This window comes from Equus asinus, chromosome X (genome assembly GCF_041296235.1).
Source record: "Equus asinus isolate D_3611 breed Donkey chromosome X, EquAss-T2T_v2, whole genome shotgun sequence".
Lineage (NCBI taxonomy): Eukaryota > Metazoa > Chordata > Mammalia > Perissodactyla > Equidae > Equus > Equus asinus.
Window position 1 is genome coordinate 18,230,933 of NC_091820.1, and position 24,186 is coordinate 18,255,118.

Here is a 24,186-nt window from a genome sequence, read left to right on the forward strand (position 1 = left end):
AGAGGTTTTAAGTAGTTTGGGAAGGAATCAAGCAAATCACTTGGGATGATACAAAAAGCTAGCACCATGCAGCCAAGAGGAATTCCAATCACATCACTGGAGTGTCCCAGGAAAAACCTCAGATGTTGTTTTTGCCACTTCCCTCTACTTGATGCCAATCAAGCTAGGACTGGACACTGCAACCTCTCTACTCACACCTGAGAAAAACTAAATGATTTCATGACCATGCCTGTCAAGAGAACTGTTGGGCCATGCCATATGGTGCTTGCTTCTGCCTTCCTGATCTCTAGTGTGCATATATCCCTTTGGCAGAAGCTAGATAAGGTGACAAACACCAGCTTCAAGGGAATCTAGGTAATGTAGTCTTTAACATTCTAATCTTTGGGGCACTGGAAGGCAACTAGAAGCAGATTGGGGTGGTGTTGAGCAAGCAAGTCTGTTATGTGATACATAGCAGAGAACTACCTTCTAGATTCCTGTTATCCTTTCCAAGAAATCCAATTCACATTTCATGCAAACTCATGGGATTTCTCCTGCATGCACTCCCCAAAGAAAGACTTGATCAAAATCCATGCCATCTCAAGGTGTTTATTCTCTTCCAATAATGTTATAGAGCAATGGATGTTCAGCGTATACATCATCGGTTTTGTATTTTTCCTATAGCTTGTTTCAACAGCAATTAAGGGTTTGAGGCCTTTCAGTTGTGTTTTTCATGTTTATAAAAATGCTAGTGGTGTTGAAAGGACAAATGAATAGGCTCTCTACGTGTGCAAGGACAGCAAAGACAAAACTTTCAATTCCATAAAGTATCACACACATTCTCCTTTATTTCCAGCACAATCTGCTGCTGGCTTTAAAACAATAACTGCATCTTTTCATTCCTTTCTCTTAAAAAAATTATTTGCCCCTGTTCTCAAAGAGACAAATTTTCATTTTTTTCTACAATTTCAAGAATTTATTAATCTCTGATGTCAATTATTAGAAGAAAAAGGATATCACTGAAAGAAAGCATGAAGTATAGATCTGGGAGATAAATGAGCAGAGGGAAACTCAAGGGCATTTTAAAGTTATTACTGCTTCCTTCTCCAGCGTGGAAACCAAAGGTTTACCATTCCTAAATTAAGGCCTTGAGGTAACATTAAAACATGGTATTTTTACCTGTACAACTGAAGAAGCCATGTGCGGTTGAATTCTAAAATTACCACTAAAAAGAAGGTTTGTGCTTAGGGGATCTCACTTGCCTCTACTTGGGCCTTAAGATGTCTTGATGAATGGCACCATCCTAACTTCTATTTTTAAAAATGAAAGATATGGGATTTTAGGGCCAAAATACCTGTATGGTATATGCATCTATTCATACGGCCCTAGAGTTAGTGAGTACCTCTGGGCAGAGAGCACTTGCTTGCCCTTTGAAGATACACAGAGATGGCCATCACTCAAAGAAGAATGATTTGGCCAACCTTAAAAGATGTATAGTTAAAGCACAATAGGAGTTCAAGTACTATAGAAGAGGTTACTATATTTGCATATATATACTTGCATATGAGGCAAGCCATGTTTTCCCCAAATTACCTCTCTCTTATATTAGATTCCTTACAAATTTGTCATACTACTTATTGTTCTATCAATTGATTTAATTTGAACAAATTACTATTAGAGAAAGACATTAGCCTAAATCAATGGGCTTCCAATTTTAGCGTACATCAGAATCACCTGGAGGGCTTATTAAAGCCCAGATGGCTGAGTCTCTCCCCTAGAGTTTCTGATTCAGTAGGTCTGGGATGGAGCCCAAGAATTTTCATTTCTAACAAATACCCAAGTGATGCTGTTGCTGCTGGTCTGAGGACCTCATTTTGAGAATCACTGATCTACCAATGTTGTTTTACATCAGTAGTTCTCAACTATGGTTACATATTAGAATCATTTGGGGACATTTCAAAAACTAAAATTCTGGAGTCACATCCCAGATAAATTATAATATTGGGGAAGGGTCCACCAGGGTGCCCTGCTTGTAGTTTTTAATGTTTTTCTGGTGATTCTAGGGTGAAGCCACGGTTGAAAATACCAATTTTAGATAAATGCCAATGAATTTCAGCTAAAATGGTTTCTTAAAGAGGCAAATACATTTTACCTAGATTCAGTAATTATTCCAGGGGCATGTGACCTTACATGTGCAAATGATGATACATGATTAATTTGTGGAAATCACTAATATACGCCTAAAGGAAAGAATAGAAAATAAAGAAATAAAACACTGTTCTAATTACATAGAAATGAATTTTTGCAGCTTGGGTTATGTCTCCAGTAGCAACATCACAGGAAGTGGGATGTCTTGAATGTAGTTGGAAAAGAAGATGGTATCTCCTGGAAAACTATGTTAGAGGACCAATAGGAATGACTTCAGTGATCATGAAGACAATGATGCTGAAGATGTAGGTGCCGAATTTAAAGAAATTGTTTCAAAAATGCGAGACTAAAACAAAGGACTATTTCTAAAATAATTGATATTTTATGTAATGTGATTTTAAATATGCCTATGTAACTCCATTAATACATTTGATATTATCACTAGACATTCGACCAATTTACATCACTACAGTTTATTTATTCGAGTTAGCCAACATTTTTTATTCTATCCACTAATTTTGATATTATCTCCTATTCAGGCATATACAGAATTTTTGGCTGAGAGAATCAGTGATGTCTTTCCAGGGAAAGTAGCAATTGAGCTGGCCTTCCAACAATAATGGATATTTATCAAGTAATTCAAGAGGAGAAAGGCATTTTAAGCAGAGGAAACCACAAGGCGAAGGAATGGTAGTAAGAAAGCAAAAGGTGAGTTGTGAGGATGCCAAGCTGAAAGGCAGTACACTGTTAAATTATGGAGACTTTAACATCAGGAGAATGAAATTTTACTTTTATTCAGACTATTTTCTAAATGATGTCTCTTCCAGTATTGGCAACCTGCTTATTGCTCCTCACCTCTCTTCAGTCTTTACTTCTCTTCAAAGAGATCTTGAAACTTTCAAAGATCATTCCAAATGGTGACATAATACCTGTATTGCTAGTCCTCATCTGAAATTACAAAACCATGGGCAGTTAGAGATCCTGAAGAAAAAACTGTCACATGAACTTAGTATTTTAGTTGTCTATTGGTATGTAGCCAGCATCCCAACATTTAGCGGCTTACAAAAACAATTTATTATCTTCCATGAGTCTGTGAATTGACCAGGCATTTCTTCTGCTTCACACGATGTTGGCTGAGACAGAAGGATATCTGGAAAGTTCAAAATGCTTACACTCACATGGCTGGCTGCCAGAAGGTTGCTGAGCCAGAGTTTTCAGCTGGAGCATTTAGTTCTACTCCAGATAGGATTCTCCACATAGCTACTTAAGCTTCTTCACAACATAGCATAAGAGTTCTAAGAAGGACCACTCCAAAAAGTGAATGAGGAAGCTGTAGATCTCTTAAGGGTCATCCTTGGATGTTACACAGTATCACTTGATTCCAAACAGGTCACAGGGACAGATCAGACTCAAAGGAAGGGAAAACAGGCTCTACCTTTTGAAGGGAGAGTGGCAAGATCATACTGCAAAAGAGTTTATGATATGGGAGATATAGTCGAGGCCATCTTTGAAAATACAATCTACTACACTTAACAACACAAGTCTAGGCACAAACCCACACACAGAAACTTCAAGGGTCAGCAGTAAATTTGATGAAAAACTCATGTAAAATGATATAACAACATTTATAAAGTGTCTTAAAGACTAATGAGAAATTAAAAATTAGCTCAGACTGAGAAAGTAAAGCACTACCCTACTGTTCATCAGAATGGAATGACAGATAAAACCAGCTGCAAAGTTATCAGCTAATTAGTAGATACTGAACCATAATAAATTCCAAGTAGTAACGTGGGTCTGACTTTTAATTAGTTACTGTGGCATATATCCTTTTCCAGAGCACCTTTCTTCTTCAACTTGATTGTGGTAGTGATGGTGATACCAGCAGAAGAAGCAGTAGTAAGGATCAATCAAAAAATCATAACCACCACCAATTATTGAATTCTTCCTGTTATACTGAGCACTGGAAGCCATCACTTACTTCTCACTCAACATTTAAGTCTCACAACCACCTTACGAGAAAAGTACTACAATCTCAATTTTACAGAAGAGGAAAGAGAATCTTGAAGAGGTTATATACTTTGCCAAAAGGACACAGCAAGTTGGAAAGACAGGGTTCTAACTCATGGCCTTTTCTATAAAAGGCCAGATAGAAAACATTTTTGGTTTTGCGGGTCATATGGTCCTTCTTGCAACTACTCAACTCTACAGTTGTAGCACAAAAGCAGCCATAGACAATATGTATACTAATGAGCGTGGGCTGTGTTCCAATAAAAGTTTATTTACAAAAATAGACAGTGGGCCAGATTTGGCCTGCAGCCTATAGTTTTCTGACCCATGTTATTACCCAAGACTGATCCAAACTTCTTGACTCAGATTTTACGAAAAAATATTTTCTATGTCTTTACATCCTGATGCAACATCTAGTACAGAGCCATGTATCTATAGGCCACTCAATAAGTATTTGTTGAAATAACCACTAAATAAATGAATTTAACTAATGTTTACTGAGTGCCTACTATTTACCAGGCACTGTTATATATATATATATCAGTGAACAAAACAAATAAAAATTCTGGCTTATGAGGGTTTTAAAATCTACAAATCCCCAAATCATACAGCAAGACTATTAGTTTTTTATTGCTGCCATTACAAATTAGCACAAATACAATGGCTTAAAACAACACAAATTTATTATCTTAATGTTCTCTGGGTCAGAAGTCCAACACAATTCTCATCAGGCTAAAACGAAGGCACTGGCAAGTTGTGTTCCTTTCTGGAAGATCTTGTCTCCTAGCTCATCAAGGTTCTTGACAGAATTCAGTTCCTTAAACACAGATCCCTACATCTCAGAACTAGCAATGGGTCATTGAGTCCTTCTCCTGCTGACATCTTTCTCTCTGACTATAGTCAAGGAAGATTCTCTGATTTTAAGGACGCCTGTGATTATATTAGGCTTACCTGGATCATCCAGGATAGTCTTCTTATCCCAAGGTCCTTAACCTTAATCACATCTTTAAAGTCCCTTTTGCCATCTAAGGTAATATACTCACAGATTCTGGAGATTATGACCATGGACATCTTTAAGGGATCATTATGCTGTCTAGCATAAATACCATCACAGAATTTTATATTAAATCTGATGAATTTGATTTTTGCGTCTGGGCTATATTTCTAGTGAGCCAATATATGATATAAATTATATTTGTTTTAACACGTGTTATAATCCATTCACATCAGATGGAACAGATTACACTTTCCCCAGCCTTGCCCAAACCGGTAGACTTAGACCTGATGATTATTGAGCCAGTCCTAAATAACACCAGAGTGTTTTAAAAACTCTTGCCTAACATCAAAAGCATTTAAAGCAAATCATTTTATCATAAGTCTGACATATCTGAAAGGAACTTTCCACTTGGAACACATACTTTGCCCTGGATCCTGCCTAAAAAATAGGATTCCTACATGGCATTGACCTGAAGATTTGTATCTGACTTTGCCAGGTTAGCCCAGGCCATTTGACTGGGTCTCTGCCTTGGTTTTCTGATTTGCCTGTCAAACACCTTGCATTGATTAGAGTATTGGCTGAAAAGCTGACATCTTCCTCAACCCTTGCCAGTCCCTCCAACTGTGTTTATGTTCCAGGCACTACTGGTCAGGTCTTCCTCCAGCTGGGATGGACAGTGCTCAACCATAACCCAAGACTTTCAGCTCCAGGAGAGCAACTTAGTTAAGACGGCTGGTGCTATGCCCAATAATTTACTGATGACAGACACTACCTAAATTGGCCCAAATTCCAAATTTCACAGTATTGCGGCTTTGTCTGCACCCCAAACCCAATCCTATGTGTATTCTTCTTCTCCCTTAAAGGCTCCACCTTTCACCCATGCTCAAGTTAAAACTTTGGGAGTAATTTTCAATTCCAGCCTGCCTTTGTCCCCCACTTTTAATCACCATATTGTGCTGGTTTGGCAGGGGAAATAGCAGTTTGTTTTAGAGGAAAAGCCCAATTTTCAATGCCAGCCTTTCAGAAAACCTTGCCAATGAATCTCCGCCTGGTCAGGGGAGAGGTTTCTTTATAATATCTAGAATGAAGAGTGACTTCTATTGAGGTTTCAAAGTTCCATTTAAAGAAGAAAGGATATTAATCTTGGAGTCATAAAGACCTGGTTTCTTACCGAGGTTCCACCACTTTGGTTAAGTTTTTTCAGCTAGGAAATGCAAACAATACCTACCTCATGGGGTTGTTGTGAAAATTAAGTGAGATAATGACTATGAAGGCACTTTGTAAACTGCAGATGTTAGCTGTTATCATTATGATTAACCCACTAATTCCTCGCTATCTCCACTGCAGCAAATACTACAACTTTTCATGGCGCAGGGTGAATATTTTAATGCTAATCATTCAGATTCATTCAGGAGACCATTTACTTTTGTTTTACTATGTTAGTAGAGGTCATTTCATTCTAATTCTGTCCATCAAGTTATATTTTGGACAGGGTTCAGTCTAATCAAACCTGCCAGTATTAGGCTTGGCTCTACTTAGACTCATTCAACCACCTTCTCTGAAAGCACAAGCCAACATTTGTGCATATTTGTATCATAAATCATACACTAAAAAGATGCCAAAAGCAGTCACCTCTTTTATGAATCAGTCTCTGATTCCCAAGACTGAATTAGCCCCTTCTTTCTCTATTTTCCATCATGTGTTGCCAACACTATTATAGCATTTATAATATGACATTGCTATGGTGTCCTTGACCTTCTTCCCCATGATATTGTGAGTAACTCTAGGGTAGAGAGTTAGTCTTTCTATTCTCATTCATGGTACACGGTAGATAACCAGTACATGTTTATTGAAGCAAACAAGGAAGTATAGGAGGCCCAGGCTATAGAGGGGACTTTGCCCCTTACAGAGCTACATTACTCTAGCATATTTTAGGTGTTCGGGGATTTCAAATAAAGGAGAAACAAAGTAACAAAAAACTATTCTTTCCAAAAATCCCCAATTAACCTTTCTACAGAATGTTTAGGGGGTGTTATCAGTTGTTTGTAAGTGCAATGTAAATTAGATTAATTATTCCAAACACTTCATGTTAGAGATATGTGAAAGAAGAAGTGGTGTATTGGAATCTGTCAGCCCCTAAAAGTGATGTCCTGTGCCTTCTAGAGAAGGGAAGAGCTTGAGCCTTACTTAAAGAAGAAATTCAGTATTACAAATAGAACATTGATGTGAGGGAAGATCAGAGAGGGAGGAATTTCTCTCATTTAGAAAGCTGTTCCTATAAAAACCTTAATTATACATTTTCAAAATTGTAACACCTACCATGATATCATATAATCCCTTCTTAGTGCATCTTCCTTAACATTTTAGTTGAAAATTCACCATGTAATCCTTGGATTAAATGCAAAATAAATATTCTGTGCTATGTATGGGATGCCTCTTTTGAAGGCACTGCTACCATTGGAAAATATGATCCTCCTGAGCCAGTTGAGAGTGTATCAGCAGTTTCAATGATCATCAAACTATGCTTTAGTCTCATGCTTCTCAAATTTTAACATGCATAGGAATCCTCTGAGGGTTTTGTTCACACACAGATTCCGATTCAGTAGGTCTGGGACGGGTCCTGAGAGTCTGCATTTCTAACAATTTCTCATGTGATGTCCAAGCTGCTAGTGTGCAGACCACATCTTGGGTAACAAGATTCTAGTAGACATTGTGAATAAGAAAATTTACCACAATGAAGTTTCCAAGATAAACTGCCACTGTCTTTCCTCCTATACTAGTAGTTATGGAGAGTTTCCTACCTATTAAGACCTTTTACTTAAGAGAATAGTTACTTTAACTAACTGGCTTGAAACAGATTGAACCTTTTAGTTAGTCTGAACTTAATCACTATACACATGTGGCTCACGCAAATGATTAAGAAATGATAATGTCCTTGGCAGACAAGATAAATTATGTTTAAGCTACACTTTTTCCTTTAAAAATTACTTTTTCTATGACTCAATTCACATGGGGCTTCTGAGATATGTTACTGAAGGCATCGTCTGCTAGTGATGTACTGTAGAGTCCAATAGCCCCACCCAAAAGCAAAGCTGAAAAGCCCATAATGCATAAAATAAAACAGATTCTCATCTCTTGTGAGTATTTCCTAGTAATGAGATAGCTCTTGGGATAATTTGACTGACCAGGAGAGCCAATCCAGACAGCCCTTAATCAGTAATGACAAACTCAAGAGCCTTAAAAATAAAAGAAGCTGTGCTTTTTCCAGTGCTCACCATATTAGATTTTAGCCATGCCCTAGAGTTATAAAACCACATTCTCATTAATCCATTCTCCATGCAACTAAAATCACTTATTTTGGCTAAGAATTCAAGAGTGTAATTTTTAAACCAAAGTGATAGAACTACAGTCATTAGATAGCACAGACTCTTCCACGGCAGTATTCAAAATCTGTCGACCCTCATACTCAATTTGAAGATTTTCCATTTAATTTTCCCATTGTCCTAATCCTCTTTGATCTCAGTTTCCTCCTTGCCTTAATCAGTTGATATACTGCATAAAGTTGTGCATAAACTAAATTTCAATGAGAGAAATCTTATTTTAAATGGACTTAAGTTATTTTTTGTGATGAATTTACATAAAGAAATAAATCCTTCTTTATGAATAATAATCCCCAATGTCTGCTAACAAATACTTTACAAGTTCTACATTCATATATATCATTATTTTAATGCAGCATATATCTGCATTTTTACTTTATGCATGACTCTAAGTATTTCTGTGTTGTTTGATTCAACAAAGGGAAACTAACATCCATGTTATGGGGAAGTACCTAGGGCTAGCAAGAGCAGGAGATGGCTACAAGCAGCAGGGCTGAAAGGGAGAGGGGAGGGGAGAGATCCATTACCTAGAAACCAGGAACACCAGTGGTTGTACAGAAGAGCCACCTGTTCTTTTTAATACAAGAATATATTCACTTCCCTCCCACCGGCCAAACCCAATCCTGATTGATAACGTCCTTAGAGGTCAGACTCCTAAGCACAGAACACGGTAGAGAAGGGTGGAGATAGAACTTGTGGGGCTGCAAAAAGAACACCAGGCACAGTGGGAGGTATAGGTAGCACACAAGAAATAGGGGAATTAAAGGAACATTCACTTACTGAATGTTGAGACCACTAATCTTCTCCCCACCATCAGCTCCAGAATGTCAGCAACCAGACAGGAGATTTGATGCTCCAGGCAGGAGAATGGATGGGTCATCTCTGGGGAATGAATATGAAATTAAAAGTTAGATTAAAAATTTTGAAGATAAAATTGAGAAAAAATTTCCCAAATGTAAAGCAAAAGACAGAAATGAAAAATGAGAGAAAACAATAAGAAAAGTAGAGGATCAAACCAAGAGTTCCCACATTCAACATGACTAACAGCAATAGAGTTCCAGGAAGAGAGGAGAGAGAAAATAAAGGAGAGAAAATCATCAAAAAATAAAATTCAGGAGAACTTTCCAGATGGAGTTACAGATTGAAAGGATTCACCAACTACCCAGCACAATAGATTAAAGCAGGCCCTCACCAAAGGAACATTACCATAGAATTTAAGAACACTGGGACAAAGTGAAAATACACCAGCTTCTAGAGGGGAGAGAAATAACCAGGTCACATACAAAGGATCAGAAATCAGATTATTTCTGGCTTTTTAACAGTAACACAAGAAGCTAGAAGGCAAAGAAGCAATGCCTTCAAACTTTTCTGGGGAACATGATATCCAACCTATAATTCTATACTCAGCCAAGCTATCAATTAAATAAAAACTTTTTCAGGTATGCAAGATCTTGAAATTTTATCTCCTAGCATCCCTTTCTCACTTAGCTACTGAAATATGCATTGTTTCAAAATGAAGAGTGCAGGGTCTGGCCTGGTGGAGTAGCAGTTAAGTTTGCCAGCTCCACTTTGGGGGCTCAGGGTTCGCCCATTTGGATCCTGGGTGTGGACTTGTGCACCACTTATCAAGCCATGCTGTGGTGGGCGACTCACATATAAAGTAGAGGAAAATGGGCACAGATGTTAGCTCAGGGCCAATCCCTCAGCAAAAAAAGGAGGATTGGCAGTGGATGTTAGCTCAGGGCTAATCATCATCTTCAAAAAAAATAATAAATAAATAAAATTTTAAAACCAAAAAAAAAATGAAGAGTGCAAATCAGAATAGAGTAGGAAATAGAATGCGAGAAACAGGGATCTCAGGGACAAAGGTATCCCAGAATGACTCACATGCACTAAGCATGGAAAGTAAGCAGTCCAATTTGGAACTTAACAAGTACTTGATGTGTTTGAATACATTAAGGGCAGATTTAGATACTTTGGGAAAGAAGCTCAATTAGTGACAAGTACATGAAAAAATAAGTAAGCATGCTACAAGGCAATTATTAGCTTCAGGGAAAAATATTTTGCAAGAAACAGAAAAAAGAAGGAATCACATTATGTAGTTCAGTTACGAATAATGTTTACATAATTATGCTAAAGTAAACACTGAAGATTTCACTAACTTACACTATGATATAACTACATTGGGAGGATAGAGTGACAAGAAGTCTGAATATATATAGAAGGGGAGAAAAGAAAACTAAATCTTTACTTTCCTTTCTGGGATGTTAATCAATATTCAAGTCTGGGAAACCAAGTAAAAATAACATGTTTTTTAGAGAAATGGAGACAAATATCCAAAAATACAGCTAAAAGATTACTACATTTTTCTGTAATAATTTGTGCTGAATTAACATGTGGAAATATTTCTTTCTGCATTCAAAACCTTAATGAAAATTTTTAAATAAATTAAAAATATAAAAATCATTTTCAAAACTTAAAGGTTAAATACTATGAAGAATGAGTTCCTGTCATTTTTGAGGTATGACATCTGACAAATTACAATATATAATTTTTATCTTTCTTTTCATTATTAGTTTTTAATATATTTACCTACAAAGAAAAATATTTGTTATTCTTATCGTTTTACAAAACATGATTAAATAAAGTCTGTTAGCATTAGAGTAAACAATTCTTCCTGTTATTTTGTTTACTAAAACATGAATAAAGAACCTAGATGCATCTTTGAAAGTTTCTCCAATTTGTCATATTAATTAATCCCTATACCGTGCTTATATTATCATGATTGAAACTCTCTTTGAAAATAGGTATCACCCCTATTGAAATATTGGAATTTTGAAATAAGTGAAACTCCTTGCCATATAATAGATGAAAATTATAAATCTTGTTTTCTAAGACTGACATTCTTTTTCAAGACTCTGATGACTAGGTTCTAATAATGACATTTTCCCAGGACAATTTGAACACTGTACTTTAGTGCTTTTAATTAAGTTCTGTTGCTTCAACATGCCAACAATACAACACAACACAACAACAATGTAATTTTTCTCCTCCACTTTATTGGCTTTTAAAATCTATGACAGAAAAAATTTATCTTACCTATTTCAACATTCTCCTAACTAGGAAAAAAGAAGTGGATGAAGGCTGCATATTGTGTTCAGTGAGTGGATGCAAAATGAAACGTATACTAAGAAAACATGAAGATTTACATATAATTCATTTGCATAGTATCTTGAAAAGTATTTACGTCCTGTGACTACTTAGGTTATGGAAAATGAATAGGAGAACCGAAGTGGTAAAACATCATTATAAATTCCTAACTTTTTCAATAAAAAGAGTAATATCAGGCTTTCTGATGCACATTTAAAGCTGAAAACCAGCCTGCAAAATAGTCACTATTACTATAATACTTATTTTATAGATAATGAAACTGAGACATGGCAAAGTGAAGAAATTTGCCCCACTAGGAAGTTGTAGGTCTAGTATGTGACTCCAAATATCTTTGAGCAAAGCCCATTCTTTTAGTCACTATTCTAAAATATTTCATAACATAAAATATTTATAACTTTTAGCTAATGGATTCTATTTGTGTGTTGGAAATATAAGATCAGTTGATCTTGTCCCTCATTTATTTTCAATTTCAATGCATTATTTCCAGTGTTTGTGGTTCACTTCCAATCTGGTTTTCTTAAAAAAGAAACAGAATGAGTGAGGAGATGTAAACAGTAATCAAAAATCTCCCAACAAAGAAAGGTCCAGGCCCAGATGGCTTAACTAAAGGATTCTACCAAATATTTAAAGAAGAATTAATATCAACCCTTCTCAAACTCTTTCAAAAAATTGAAGAGGAGGGAACCCTTCCAAACTCATTTTATGAGGCCAGGATTACCCTGATACCAAAGCCAGACAAGGACACTGTAAGAAAAGAAAATTACAGGCCAATATCTCTGATGAACATAGATGCAAAAAGCCTCAACAAAACACTAGCAAACCAAATTCAACAGTACATTAAAGGATCATACACCATGATCAAGTGGGATTTATCCCTGGGATGCAAGAATTGTTCAATGTGTGCAAAATCAAACAATGTAATACACCACAGAAACAAAGTGAAGGATAAAAATCATATGATTATCTCAGTAGATGCAGAAAAAGCATTTGACAAAATTCAACATCTTTTCATGATAAAAATTCTCAACATATTTGGTTAAAAAAGAATGTAGTTCAGGGCTGGTCCAGTGGTGTAGTGGTTAAGTTCGTGCACTCTGCTTCAGCGGCCCAGAGTTTGCAGGTTCAGACCCTAGGTACGGACCTACACACCACTCATCAAGTCATGCTGTGGTGGCGACCCACATATAAAATAGAAGAAGATTGGCACAGATATTAGCTCAGGGAGAATCTTCCTCAAGCAAACAGAGGAAGATTGGGAACAGATGTTAGCCCAGGGCCAATCTTCCTCAAATACACAAAAAAGAATGTAGTTCAATATAATAAAGATCATATATGACAAGCCCACAACTAACATCATAATCGATGGTGAAAAACTGAAAGCTTTTTCTCTAAGATCAGGAACAACACAAGTGTTCCCACTCTCACCACTTTTATTCAACATAGTATTAGAAGTCCAGCCAGAGCTATTAGGCAAGAAAAGAGTTAAAAGCATCCAAAATCAGAAAGGCAGAAGTAAAATTATCTCTGTTTGCAGATGACATGGTCTTATATATAGAAAATCCTAAAGATTCCACCAAAAAACTCTTAGAATAAACAAGTTTAGTTAAGTTGTAGGATACAATATTAACATACAAAAATCAGTTGTATTTCTATACACTAACAGTGAACTATTCAAAAAAGACATTAAGAAAATATGTCCATCTACAATAGCAACAGAAACAGTAAAATACTTAGGAATAAACTTAACTAAAGAGGTGAAAGATCTGTATATTAAAAATTATAAAATAGTGATAAAAGAAAATTATAAAGACACAAATAAATGGAAAGACATACTGTGTTCATGAATTGGAAGAATAAATATATTTATTCTACCCAAAGTGATCTACAGATTCAATGCAATTCCTATCTAAATTCCAATGGCATTTTTCACAGAAATAGAAAAAACAATCTTAAAATTTGTGTGGAGTCACAAAAGACCTCAAATAGCCAAAGTAATCCTGAGTGGAAGAACAAAGCTGGAGGCATCACATTTCCTGCTTTCAAACTATATTACAAAGGTACAGTAATCAAAACAGTATGGTAGGGGCATAAAGACAGATTCATAGACCAATGGTACAGAATAGAGAGCCCAGAAATAAACCCATGCAAATATGGTAAACCAATTTTTGGCAAAGGTACCAAGAATACACAATAGGGAAAGGATAGTCTCTTCAACAAATGATGTTGGGAAAACTGGACATTTACATGCAAAAGAATGAAACAGGACCATTATCTTACACCATACACACACAAAAAACTAAAAATGGATTGAACACCTACATGTAAGACCCAAAACTCTAAAACTCCTAGAAGAAAACATAGGGATAATCTCCTTGACATTGGTATTGGAAATTACTTTTTGAATGCGACATGAAAAGCACAAGCAACAAAAGCAAAAATCAACAAGTGGTACTACATCAAACTAAAAAACTTCTTTACAGCAAAAGAAACCAACAACAAAATGAAAAGGCCAACTATGGAATGGAAGAAAATATTTGTAAAACATCTATCTAATAAGGAATTAATATAAAAAGAACTCATATAAATCAATAGCAAAAAAAAAAAAATAACCCAACTTAAAAAATGGGCAAAGGACTTGAATAGACATTTTTCCAAAGATGACATACGAATGGCCAACAGGTACATGAAAAAATGCTCCACATCATTAATCATCAGGGAAATGCAAATCAAAACCACAATGAGATACCACCTCACACTATTAGAATGGCTATCATCAAAAAGGGTTGTGTTGGCAAGGATGTGGAGAAAACGGAAGCTTTGTGCATCATCAGTGGGAATATAAACTGGTACAGCCTGTATGGAAAACAATATGAAGGTTTCACAAAAAATTAAAAATAGAACTACCATATGATCCAGCAACCCCACTTCTGGGTATATATCCAAAGGAAATAAAATCAGTGTCTTGAAGAGATATCTGCACTCCCATGTTCATTGCATCATTACTCACAGTAATGATATGAAAATAACTTGTGTCCATTGACAGATGAATTGACAAAGGAAATAACATATATCTCAATCTCTCCATATATCTATTATCTATATGTATATATATATCTCAATGGAATATTGTTCAGCCTGAAAAATGACGTAAGTCCTGCCAGTTGTGACAAAAAGGATGAAAATGGGGGACAGTATGCTAAGTGAAATAAGCCAAACAGACAAAGACAAATATCACATGATCTCACTGATATGTGGAATCTAAAGAAAAAGCTGAACTAATAGTAATTAGAGAATAGAATGGTGGTTACCAGAGGCTGAGAGTTGGGAGGGAAAGGGAGATATTGATCAAAGAGTACAAATTTTCACTTATACGATGCATAAATTCTGGGCATCTAATGTACAGTACAGTGACTATAGTTAGTAATAACGTATTGTATACTTGACATTTGCTAAGAGAGTAGATCTCAAGTGATCTCACCACACACACAAAACGGTAACTATGCGAGGTGATGGATATATTAATCAGCTTGACGCTGGTAATTATTTTACAATGTATACATATATCAAACATTACGTTGTACACCTTAAATATATAGAATTTTTATTTGTCAACCATACCTTAAAAAGCTGGAAAAAAAGAAAAAAGACCTACTAAGTTTAAATATGCTGCCAAACATGAAATCCCACCAAAATAGTAATTTCTGGTTTCCTCTAAATAGATTTCCTCCGTTTGACAGATGTTTGGACTTATTTGGGAATAAAGGGATTCCTTGGCCACTTTATCCACACAATACCCACACCTCTCCCATGTTACTCTCTATCTTCTTACCTGGTTTTATTTTTCTTCATAGTACTTATCACTACCTACCATTATATTATATACTATATTCATTTATTTATATCTTTTGCCTCAAATATAAATTCCTTGAGGGCAGTGACTTTGTTTTGTTTTCCATAACCTTTATAGCTAGAGCAGTGCCTAGCACCACAGCAGGCCACAATTAATACTTGTTGAATGAATGAAAATAGATGAATTGATAAATTGTTTTTCACTTGTAAAGAGATATCGCAGACACCAAGGAGACAGAGACTCTACAAATCTTAGCATTATATTACATATAATGCATATATTACATAAGCATTATATATGGCATATAGTTAAATTCCCAGTGATCTGTAATTTGATCTCTATTCAAAAGGCTTTATAATTGGCTTTAAAATGTATTATTACTTTGATTATATTTGTAATTTTGTCTCACTCTGATGTAATCAGGCCCCAAGAAATAAATTTCTACTTAAACTGACTCTAGAGCAGAAGTTGTTCTCTACAAAACTCATTGACAAGATTATCCAAATGACAGATACAATTGTTCAATGAGCATTTTTGTTTCTGATTCATTTTAGTTCTATCCTTTAAAAGTAAGGACAGACATGTAGATTGAGAACTGTTTAAAAGACATTGTTTCCTTCCTTTATATAATTTACAACTCTTCATTACATTCCCAACATTTTTATCATTCATGTGCTATGCTCCAAGCATTTGGTAGGAGGCACTTCATGAATAAAATGTAACAGTGTCTGTAAAATTTGTAAGAAGTATACCTCAGGCATACTTGAAATAGAGCACATTTTTGACACTTTACACCAATAATAATTCATACTCTAGGGGCCTTTTCTCAATCTTATGTATCAAGAAGCTAGGAAACCTCTACAAACAAGATGGGTAAATTTCCAAAGGCAGTGTGCCATGTTTCCAAAAGAAGTGGGCTGGAGCTGCTCCCTCCCCACATGAAACATTTTCAAAAGTTCAAATCAACTAATGGCCCCTCAAGCAAAAACTTGCTATTTTTTCAGTGATGCTGTGACACTGCCTGAGAGCTCTCACACTCTGTACACATGAACACATATCCCTCAGTCACATTACTAGCGGTGCTCAAAGGAGAAGAATTGCCTAGTTTAAGTTATTCCTAGTTTTGATCATCTGCTAAAGGATAACAATACAAGTTTGCAAAGTAAACTATCTTGGCAGGATCTGTGCTTTTTTAATGTGAAAAAAGCATAACGTTATCATCCACCTCAAACTGAACATTAATTGGGCCAAAATAAATACATGGAGTAGTTCTTAAACATCTCCCCTATGCCTAACGATTTTTCCAAAATTCCGTGTTGTGTTATTTTAATTCACAGTTCAAAACTGACCTCCAAAGCATCACAAATACTCTACCACATTGAAATATAGCTATTCTTGCTGAAGACATTGATAATTTCCTAGTTGCAGAAACTATGTTCAGATATTTTTAGTCTTATCTTGCTTGAATACTCACTCTAGCATTTAAAACTACTGAGTCACTTTTTTTATTTATTCAAAATACTTTATGCCTGGCAGTGGGAATACAATAATTTTTTTACATCTCTAAGCTCGAGAGTTTAGAATCTAGTAGCAAAAAAGAATACTTACCAGATATTTATAATGCAGAGTGGTAATGTTATAAAACACTAAGAAAATATTGCATTAACGGGGGGCTCCAGTTCCAGACTTTAGAAGTTAAGAAAGATTCCTATAGGAGGCATCATTCAAACTAAATCTTGGAGAATTAGTCAAGTCATCTAGGGAAGGGATTTGGGGAAAGGGAATTCCAGAAAAAGGGAGAAGTATGTACATAAGCCCAGAAGCAAGAAAGAATAGAGAGTTTGGGTAACTTTCAGTAGCTTGCAATAGCTAGAGCTTAGAATCTCAGAACAAAGAAAGGAGAGAAGAGAATGCAGGTCTGAGCACTTTTGTCATGCTATGGAGTTTGGGATTCATTTGGAGAGGAATGAAGAGCTTTGAACTGCTTTCAGAAGAGGGACATATGATCAGTGTGACTGCCTTTTGGAGAACTGATTAAATGGGTCAAAATAGGAGGGAGAGGGAAAAGTTTGGAGGGTTTTGATGGTGGTTTCAACTAGGGTGGTGGCAGTAAAGAATAAAGAGAAGTGGATAACTGCATTTAACAGCTATTTGGGATCTAGAAGCAGTAGTTTTTAGTGGTTCATTGGTTATGAGTAGTAATGAAGAGGAAGAAGTCAAGGATGATCCTTGGGTTTCTTCACAGAAACCTTCACGTTCAAGTTGCCCAAAAGTGGCTGGATACATAAGTCTGGAGCTCGGAAGAAAGAACTGGGTTACAAAGTAGGATTAATCTGGTTTCCATTCTACCATTCTGGCTGCTGCTTTCCTGAATTTATTTTATTTTACACATAGCTATACATCATATTTCCCATGCCTCCATCCTTAGACATGTTCTCTTTTACTCCACACACTCTCGCAATGATTTCACGTATGCACTCAGTTTTAACTACCAACTATGTCTTTTGATTCTCCACAGAAACACTGTATTTGGGAGGTGATCCTGGGAAACATCAATAGAGCAATAGAAAAGTAATATAGAGAAAGAAAAGTAGCCAATAAAGGGTGAGGAAGATTATATATTTATACACCAATGCCCATCAGTCATTGGTCGAAAGCTGCTGGTTTGGCTTTTCTAGCTTGCTAGGAACATGGATACATGAGTAGAGCAGGCTCTGGATACTAGGAGAAATCTTTAGGTATAAAAATACAATTGGAAGTCTGTACTACAATGTTAAGGCCCAAAGACACATGGGCAGGACACCTACAGAATCTGCTGCAATATATGTGCAATGATTCCCAAATCTATAACTTCAGAAGGAGGACAATATTGAAAAGTTGAATTCCATTGTGAAGCCATCAATTGTCATTTAAGGTCAGATGCTGATCAAAGGGACACAAAGAAGAGAAAAGCCGAGATATGATACCAAACAAATATAAGAGAAGCAGAGAAAGTGAAAAAAATATTAAGCATTTATTTAGAGTGCAGTAGATGGCTAGAGTCTTGCTGCTCAAAGTGGGTTCTGAGGACCAGTAGCATCAGTATCTCTTGAGAAAATGTTACAAATGAAGGCCAACTGGGTTACAATACACAGTATCAAGATCTCCAGTTATTATATATGCACATTAAAATTTAACAAACACTTGTCTCTCTTCTTTAGAGCTTGGATCACCATAATGAAAGCTTTTTTAATGCACTCCTAGCTTATTTTGGGGTGGGCATCCATATTCACTGCCTTCTTTCTTCAATCCTTTTAAATAGTCACTAGTGCTACTAAACTATCTAAATCAGAGATCTAGAGTCCTCTCTATTATCCCCTATTGACTATCTTTATGACCTTCTGCTAATGCCATAGGTCAAATCTGTATCCTTTCCAAAAGATTACTGCAATACTTTTTTCATTGGTCTTATTGATTTCTGGGTCTTCCTGCTTCAATTTATCCTCCAAAATAACACAAAACAATTTTTAAAATACAAATTACCATACAGTTTCTTCACTGAAATAATACAGTGGTTGTCCATCAACTTCAGAACAAAATTCTAATTACTTAGTCTATCACCTTGAGATTGTCCATGATCTGGTACCCACTTACCTCTTTGCAAATATACTGGCCTAATATAGTTACTGTAATTTGAGCATTAAATTTAGTGAACTTCCCGTCAAGCAAGGAGTGAAGGACATGAGGGTTACACAATCTTTATCTTTAAAAGTTTGATACTTATAAAATTTCCTTTTCTGCTCTGGATATAACAGCAGGTGCTCCATACAAGACCTTTCCTTCCAAGTATGATGCTCATGGGTTATCTCCAGGTTCTAGCCCATAAATTACTTTAGGCATTTATTCACATTTATTAAACTCTGTTGAATAGCCAGTGTGTTATATTCAAGACATCCTCTGAATTTCCAGACATCCTTTACCTGGGACACAAACATCAGTTGCCCTTTTTCTTGAACACTGAGGTCATAAATCTGTCCTGTCACCTACCACACCTAACCCCACCTAGGGGAATTTCATCCTAGGCAAGAGTTATGAGAATCCTTTCCACACATGAAGACAAATTAGGCAAGCATCATTTTATGATAGATTTTTTAAAGGGATGAATATACTACTGGTATCCAGTTTGAATGGCTTTACTAACAAGGCCATAATATAAACGGAACCAAGAAAAATTATGAACAATATCTTTAAGCATATTTTCCAAGAGCAAAGATATGTTCATATTTTAATTTTATGAACAATAGATAAATGTTAATGATGTGATACATTTGCAACTTCAAACAAAATCACCTGGACTTGGAATCAGAAGGCTTGGTTTGCACTCCAGACTGCAATTTGTTGCCAGCAGGAACCAAAGCAAGTCAGTCTATTAACGTCAGTTTCCTAACATATAAATGTGGATAATAACACTTAGTCTCAATGTTGATATGAGAATTGAATTAGCCCTCAGATATGAAAGCATCTAGAACAATGCCCAACAAACAATAAGCACAAAATAAATATTAGTGTTCCCTTCGTAATCTTCAAACATCAAAAGTCCATCAGCTAGCATAATTTTCAGGGGTAAAAGCTAATTCCCATGATAAACTCACAATTTAGTAAAACAAAGACAAAAAGCACAAGATTCTACAATTTGTAGAACTAGTAATATGGCTAATGTAAAATTGGCCTTGCAATTTTGTTTGTTTTTTGTTATTGCAATGGCAATAACACCTAGCAATGCTCATCAAAAATGAAACATTTCTATATACAGCAACAAAACATCTGAAGAGAAATAAAGAAAACAATCTCATTCACAATAGCATTAAAAAATTAGGAATAAATTTAACTAAGGATGTGAAAAATTTGTACAATAAAAACTATAAGGTTTTAATGAAAGAAATTGAAGAAGACATAAACAAATGGAAAGATATCAAGTGTTCATGGATTGGAAGAATTAGTATTGTTAAATTGTCCATAACACCCAAATCCATCTGTAAATTCAATTCAATCAGTATCAAAATTCCAACGACATTTTTCACAAAAATAGAAAAAAGAATCCTAACATTCGTATGGAACCACAAAAAGATCCCAAATAGCCAAAGCAATCTTGAAAAAGAAGAAAGCTGGAGACATCACACTTCCTAATTTCAAACCATACTACAAAGACATTAGTAATCAAAACAGCATGATACTGGCATAGAAATAGACACATAGACCAATGGAACAGAATTAAAAACCTATAAATAGACTCTTGCATATACAGTCAACTAATATTTGAAAAGGGAGCAAAGAATAACAATGGGGAAATGAAAGTCTCTTCAATAAATGGTGGTGGGAAAACTGGATAACCACATGCAGAAGAATGAAATTGGGCCCCTATCTTACAGAAATCACAAGAAGTAATTCAAGATGGATTAAAGACTTAAACATAAGATCTTGAACCACAAAATTCCTAGAAGAAAACATATGGTAAAAGCTCCCTGACATCAATCTTGGCAATGATTTTTTGGGATACGACAGCAAAAGCACAAGCAACAAAAGCAAAAATCAACAAGTAGAACCACATCAAACTGAAAAGATTCTGCACAGCAAAAGAAACCATCAACAAAATGAAAAATCAACTTATGGAATGGGAGAAAATATTTTCAAATCATATATTTGATAAGGAATTAATATCAAAAATATATAAGGAATTCATACAGATCAATAGAAAAAAAACTCCAACTTAAAAATGGGCAGAGGAGCTGAATAGACATTTTTTCAAAGCTGATATAAAAATGATAAACAGGTACATGAAAAGATGCTCAACATCATTAATCAGGAAAATGCAAATCAAAACCATAAGGAAATATTACCTCACACCTGTTAGAATGGCTATCATCAAAAAAGACAAGAGATAACAACTGTTGGTTAAGGATGTGGAGAAAATGGAAATTTTGTGTACTGTTAGTGGGAATGTAAATTGGTACAACCTGTATGTAAAAACAATATACAGATTCCTCAAGAAATTAAAAACAGAACTACCATATGATCCAGCAATTCCACTTCTTGGTATATATCTAAAGGAAATGAAGACAGGATTTCAGGGATATATCTGCACTCTCACATTCATTGCAGCATTATTCACAATAGCCAAGACTGGAAACAACCTAAGTTTCCATCAACAGATGAATGGATAAAGAAAATGTGGTATCTATTTACAGTGGGATATTATTTAGCCATGAGAAAGTAGGAAATCCTGCCATTTGCAATAACATGGATGGACTTTGAGACTATTATGTTAAGTGTAATAAGTCAGACAGGGAAAGACAAATACTATATAATATCACTTATATGTGGTATATAAAATAGTCAGTCTCATAGAAACAGAGAGTAGAATGGTGGTTACCATGGTTAAGGGAAATGTTGATCAAAGGGTACAAACTTTCAATTATAAGACTAATAAGTTTCTAGGGATCTAATGTAAAGCAAGGCGATTATAGTTAACAATATTATATATTTGAAAGTTACTAAGAGAGTAGGGTTTTTTTCTTGCTTTGGGACCCAGGGCAAGTTTCTTCTTTTCAAATTTATTTTATTGTGGTTGCATTGGTTTATAACTGCAGCTCTCTTTCAGAACAGGGAAGCAAATATTTAATTATAACTTAAAAGATAAAGGGAAGTATCAAAATTAAGTATAAACACTAACTTAGTTACAAACTCACAACACAAAAAAGAATAATTTGTAACAACAATAACTCAGAAGTGGAAGGGGAAAAGGATGGAATTTCTTTAGGCTAATGGAGATGAGACACTATCAGAAAATGGAATATCTCATCTACAAGATCTTTTACACAAACCTCAAGGTAACCGCTAAACAAAAAATCAAAGCAGAACCACGATTCATAAAAAAAAAAAGAAAACTGAGGAAACCTCTAAAGGAATCCTCCAAGATGAAATGGCAGTCAGAAATACAAAGGAAGAGGAAAACTGGAAACAGAACATCTGGAAAATAAGAGATGAAATGGCAGTGTTAAGCTCTCATATATCAATAATCACTCTAAATGTAAATGGATTGAATTCTCTAATCACAAGATACAGAGTGGCTAGAAGGATTAAAAAACAAGACCCAACAATATGCTGCCTCCAGGAAACACATCTCAGTTCTAAAGACAAACACAGGCTTAGAGTGAAGGAATGGAAGATACTCCAAGCATATGGCAAACAAAAGAATGCAGGTGTTCCTATACTTATAACAGATAAAGCCAACTTCAAGATAAAAAAGACAATGAGAGGCAAAGAGGGGCAGTCTATCATGAGAAAAGGGACTTTCTGCCAAGAGGACCTAACAGTTATGAATATATATGCAACTAACACAGGAGCACCAAATTATATAAAAAAACTATTAACAGACCTAAAGGGAGAAATTCATAGCAATACAATAATAGTAGGGGACCTCACTGCCCCACTTACATCAATGGGAAGATCATTCAGACAGAAAGTCAAGAAGGAAATGGTGGATTTAAATGACACACTTGATCAGATGGACTTAATAGATATATAGAGAGTATTCCATCCAAAAACAGAATACACATTCTTCTCAAGTGCACTTGGAACATTCTCAAAGGTAGACCATATGTTGGGAAACAAGGCAGACCTCAATAAATTGAAGATTGAAAAGATATCAAGCATCTTTTCTGACCACAATGCTATGAAACCAGAAATCAACTACAAGAAAAAAGGTGGGAAACTCAAAAGTATGTGGAGACTAAACAACATGCTACTGAACAACCATTGGATCAATGAAGAAATCAAAAGAGAAATCAAAAAATACCTGGAGACAAATGAAAATGAAAATACAGCATACCAACTCTTATGGGATGCAACAAAAGCAGTTCTAAGAGGGAAATTCATAGCAATGCAGGCCCCACCATCACAAACAAGAAAAATCTCAAATAAGTAATCTTAAACTACTCCTAAAAGAACTAGAAAAAGAAGAACAGAGCCCAAAGTCAGCAGAAGGAGGGAAATAATAAAAATTGGAGCAGAAATAAATGAAATAGATTCTTAAAAACAGTAGAAAGGATCAGTGAAACTAAGAGCTGGTTCTTTGACCATTTTTTCATATAAGCATTGCTTACAACCTGGTGCAAGCAACCAACTCTTCTCACTGGGATAATTACAAAAACTTGAAATTAGTCTCCCTGTTTCCACTCTTGATCCCCTATTGTCCATTCCACCCAGCAGCCAGAGTATGCTTAAAGCTCAAATTGTATCTTTCACTTGCTTAAAATTCTCCAGTCACTTCCTTTTGTAGTTATAAGAGCACTAAGCACCTGCACTCTACCTCTTTGACCCCAAAGTCTACCTGTTTTTACACCTACCAACCACATTTCAGCCAAACTAACCTTCTTCGCCCTTTAACATGACCTGCCTGTTCTATCTCAGAATCCTTTCACTTATTGATCTCATTCCATTAATGCTGTTCCACAAGATTTTCATAAGATTGCATTTTCCTCTTATAAATCTCATCTCAATGCCACCTTCTCCAAAAGGTCCTTTCCAATTATAAAATAGCAACCCCAGCCCACAGTCACTCTCTATTGCATTACTCAATTATATTTTCTTCATAACCTTATTACTTAGTAATATGT

General features: G+C 35.5%; 1 long non-coding RNA gene across 1 annotated transcript in view; it reads right to left on the bottom strand.

The window, feature by feature from the left end:
- Window positions 1-24,186, bottom strand: part of LOC123282457 (uncharacterized) — a 779,045-nt gene that overhangs the window by 476,425 nt on the left and 278,434 nt on the right. The window contains exon 4 of the long non-coding RNA XR_011499914.1: window positions 9,292-9,393. This is a non-coding gene — a long non-coding RNA (uncharacterized lncRNA). The remainder of the gene's footprint in view (window positions 1-9,291; window positions 9,394-24,186) is intronic.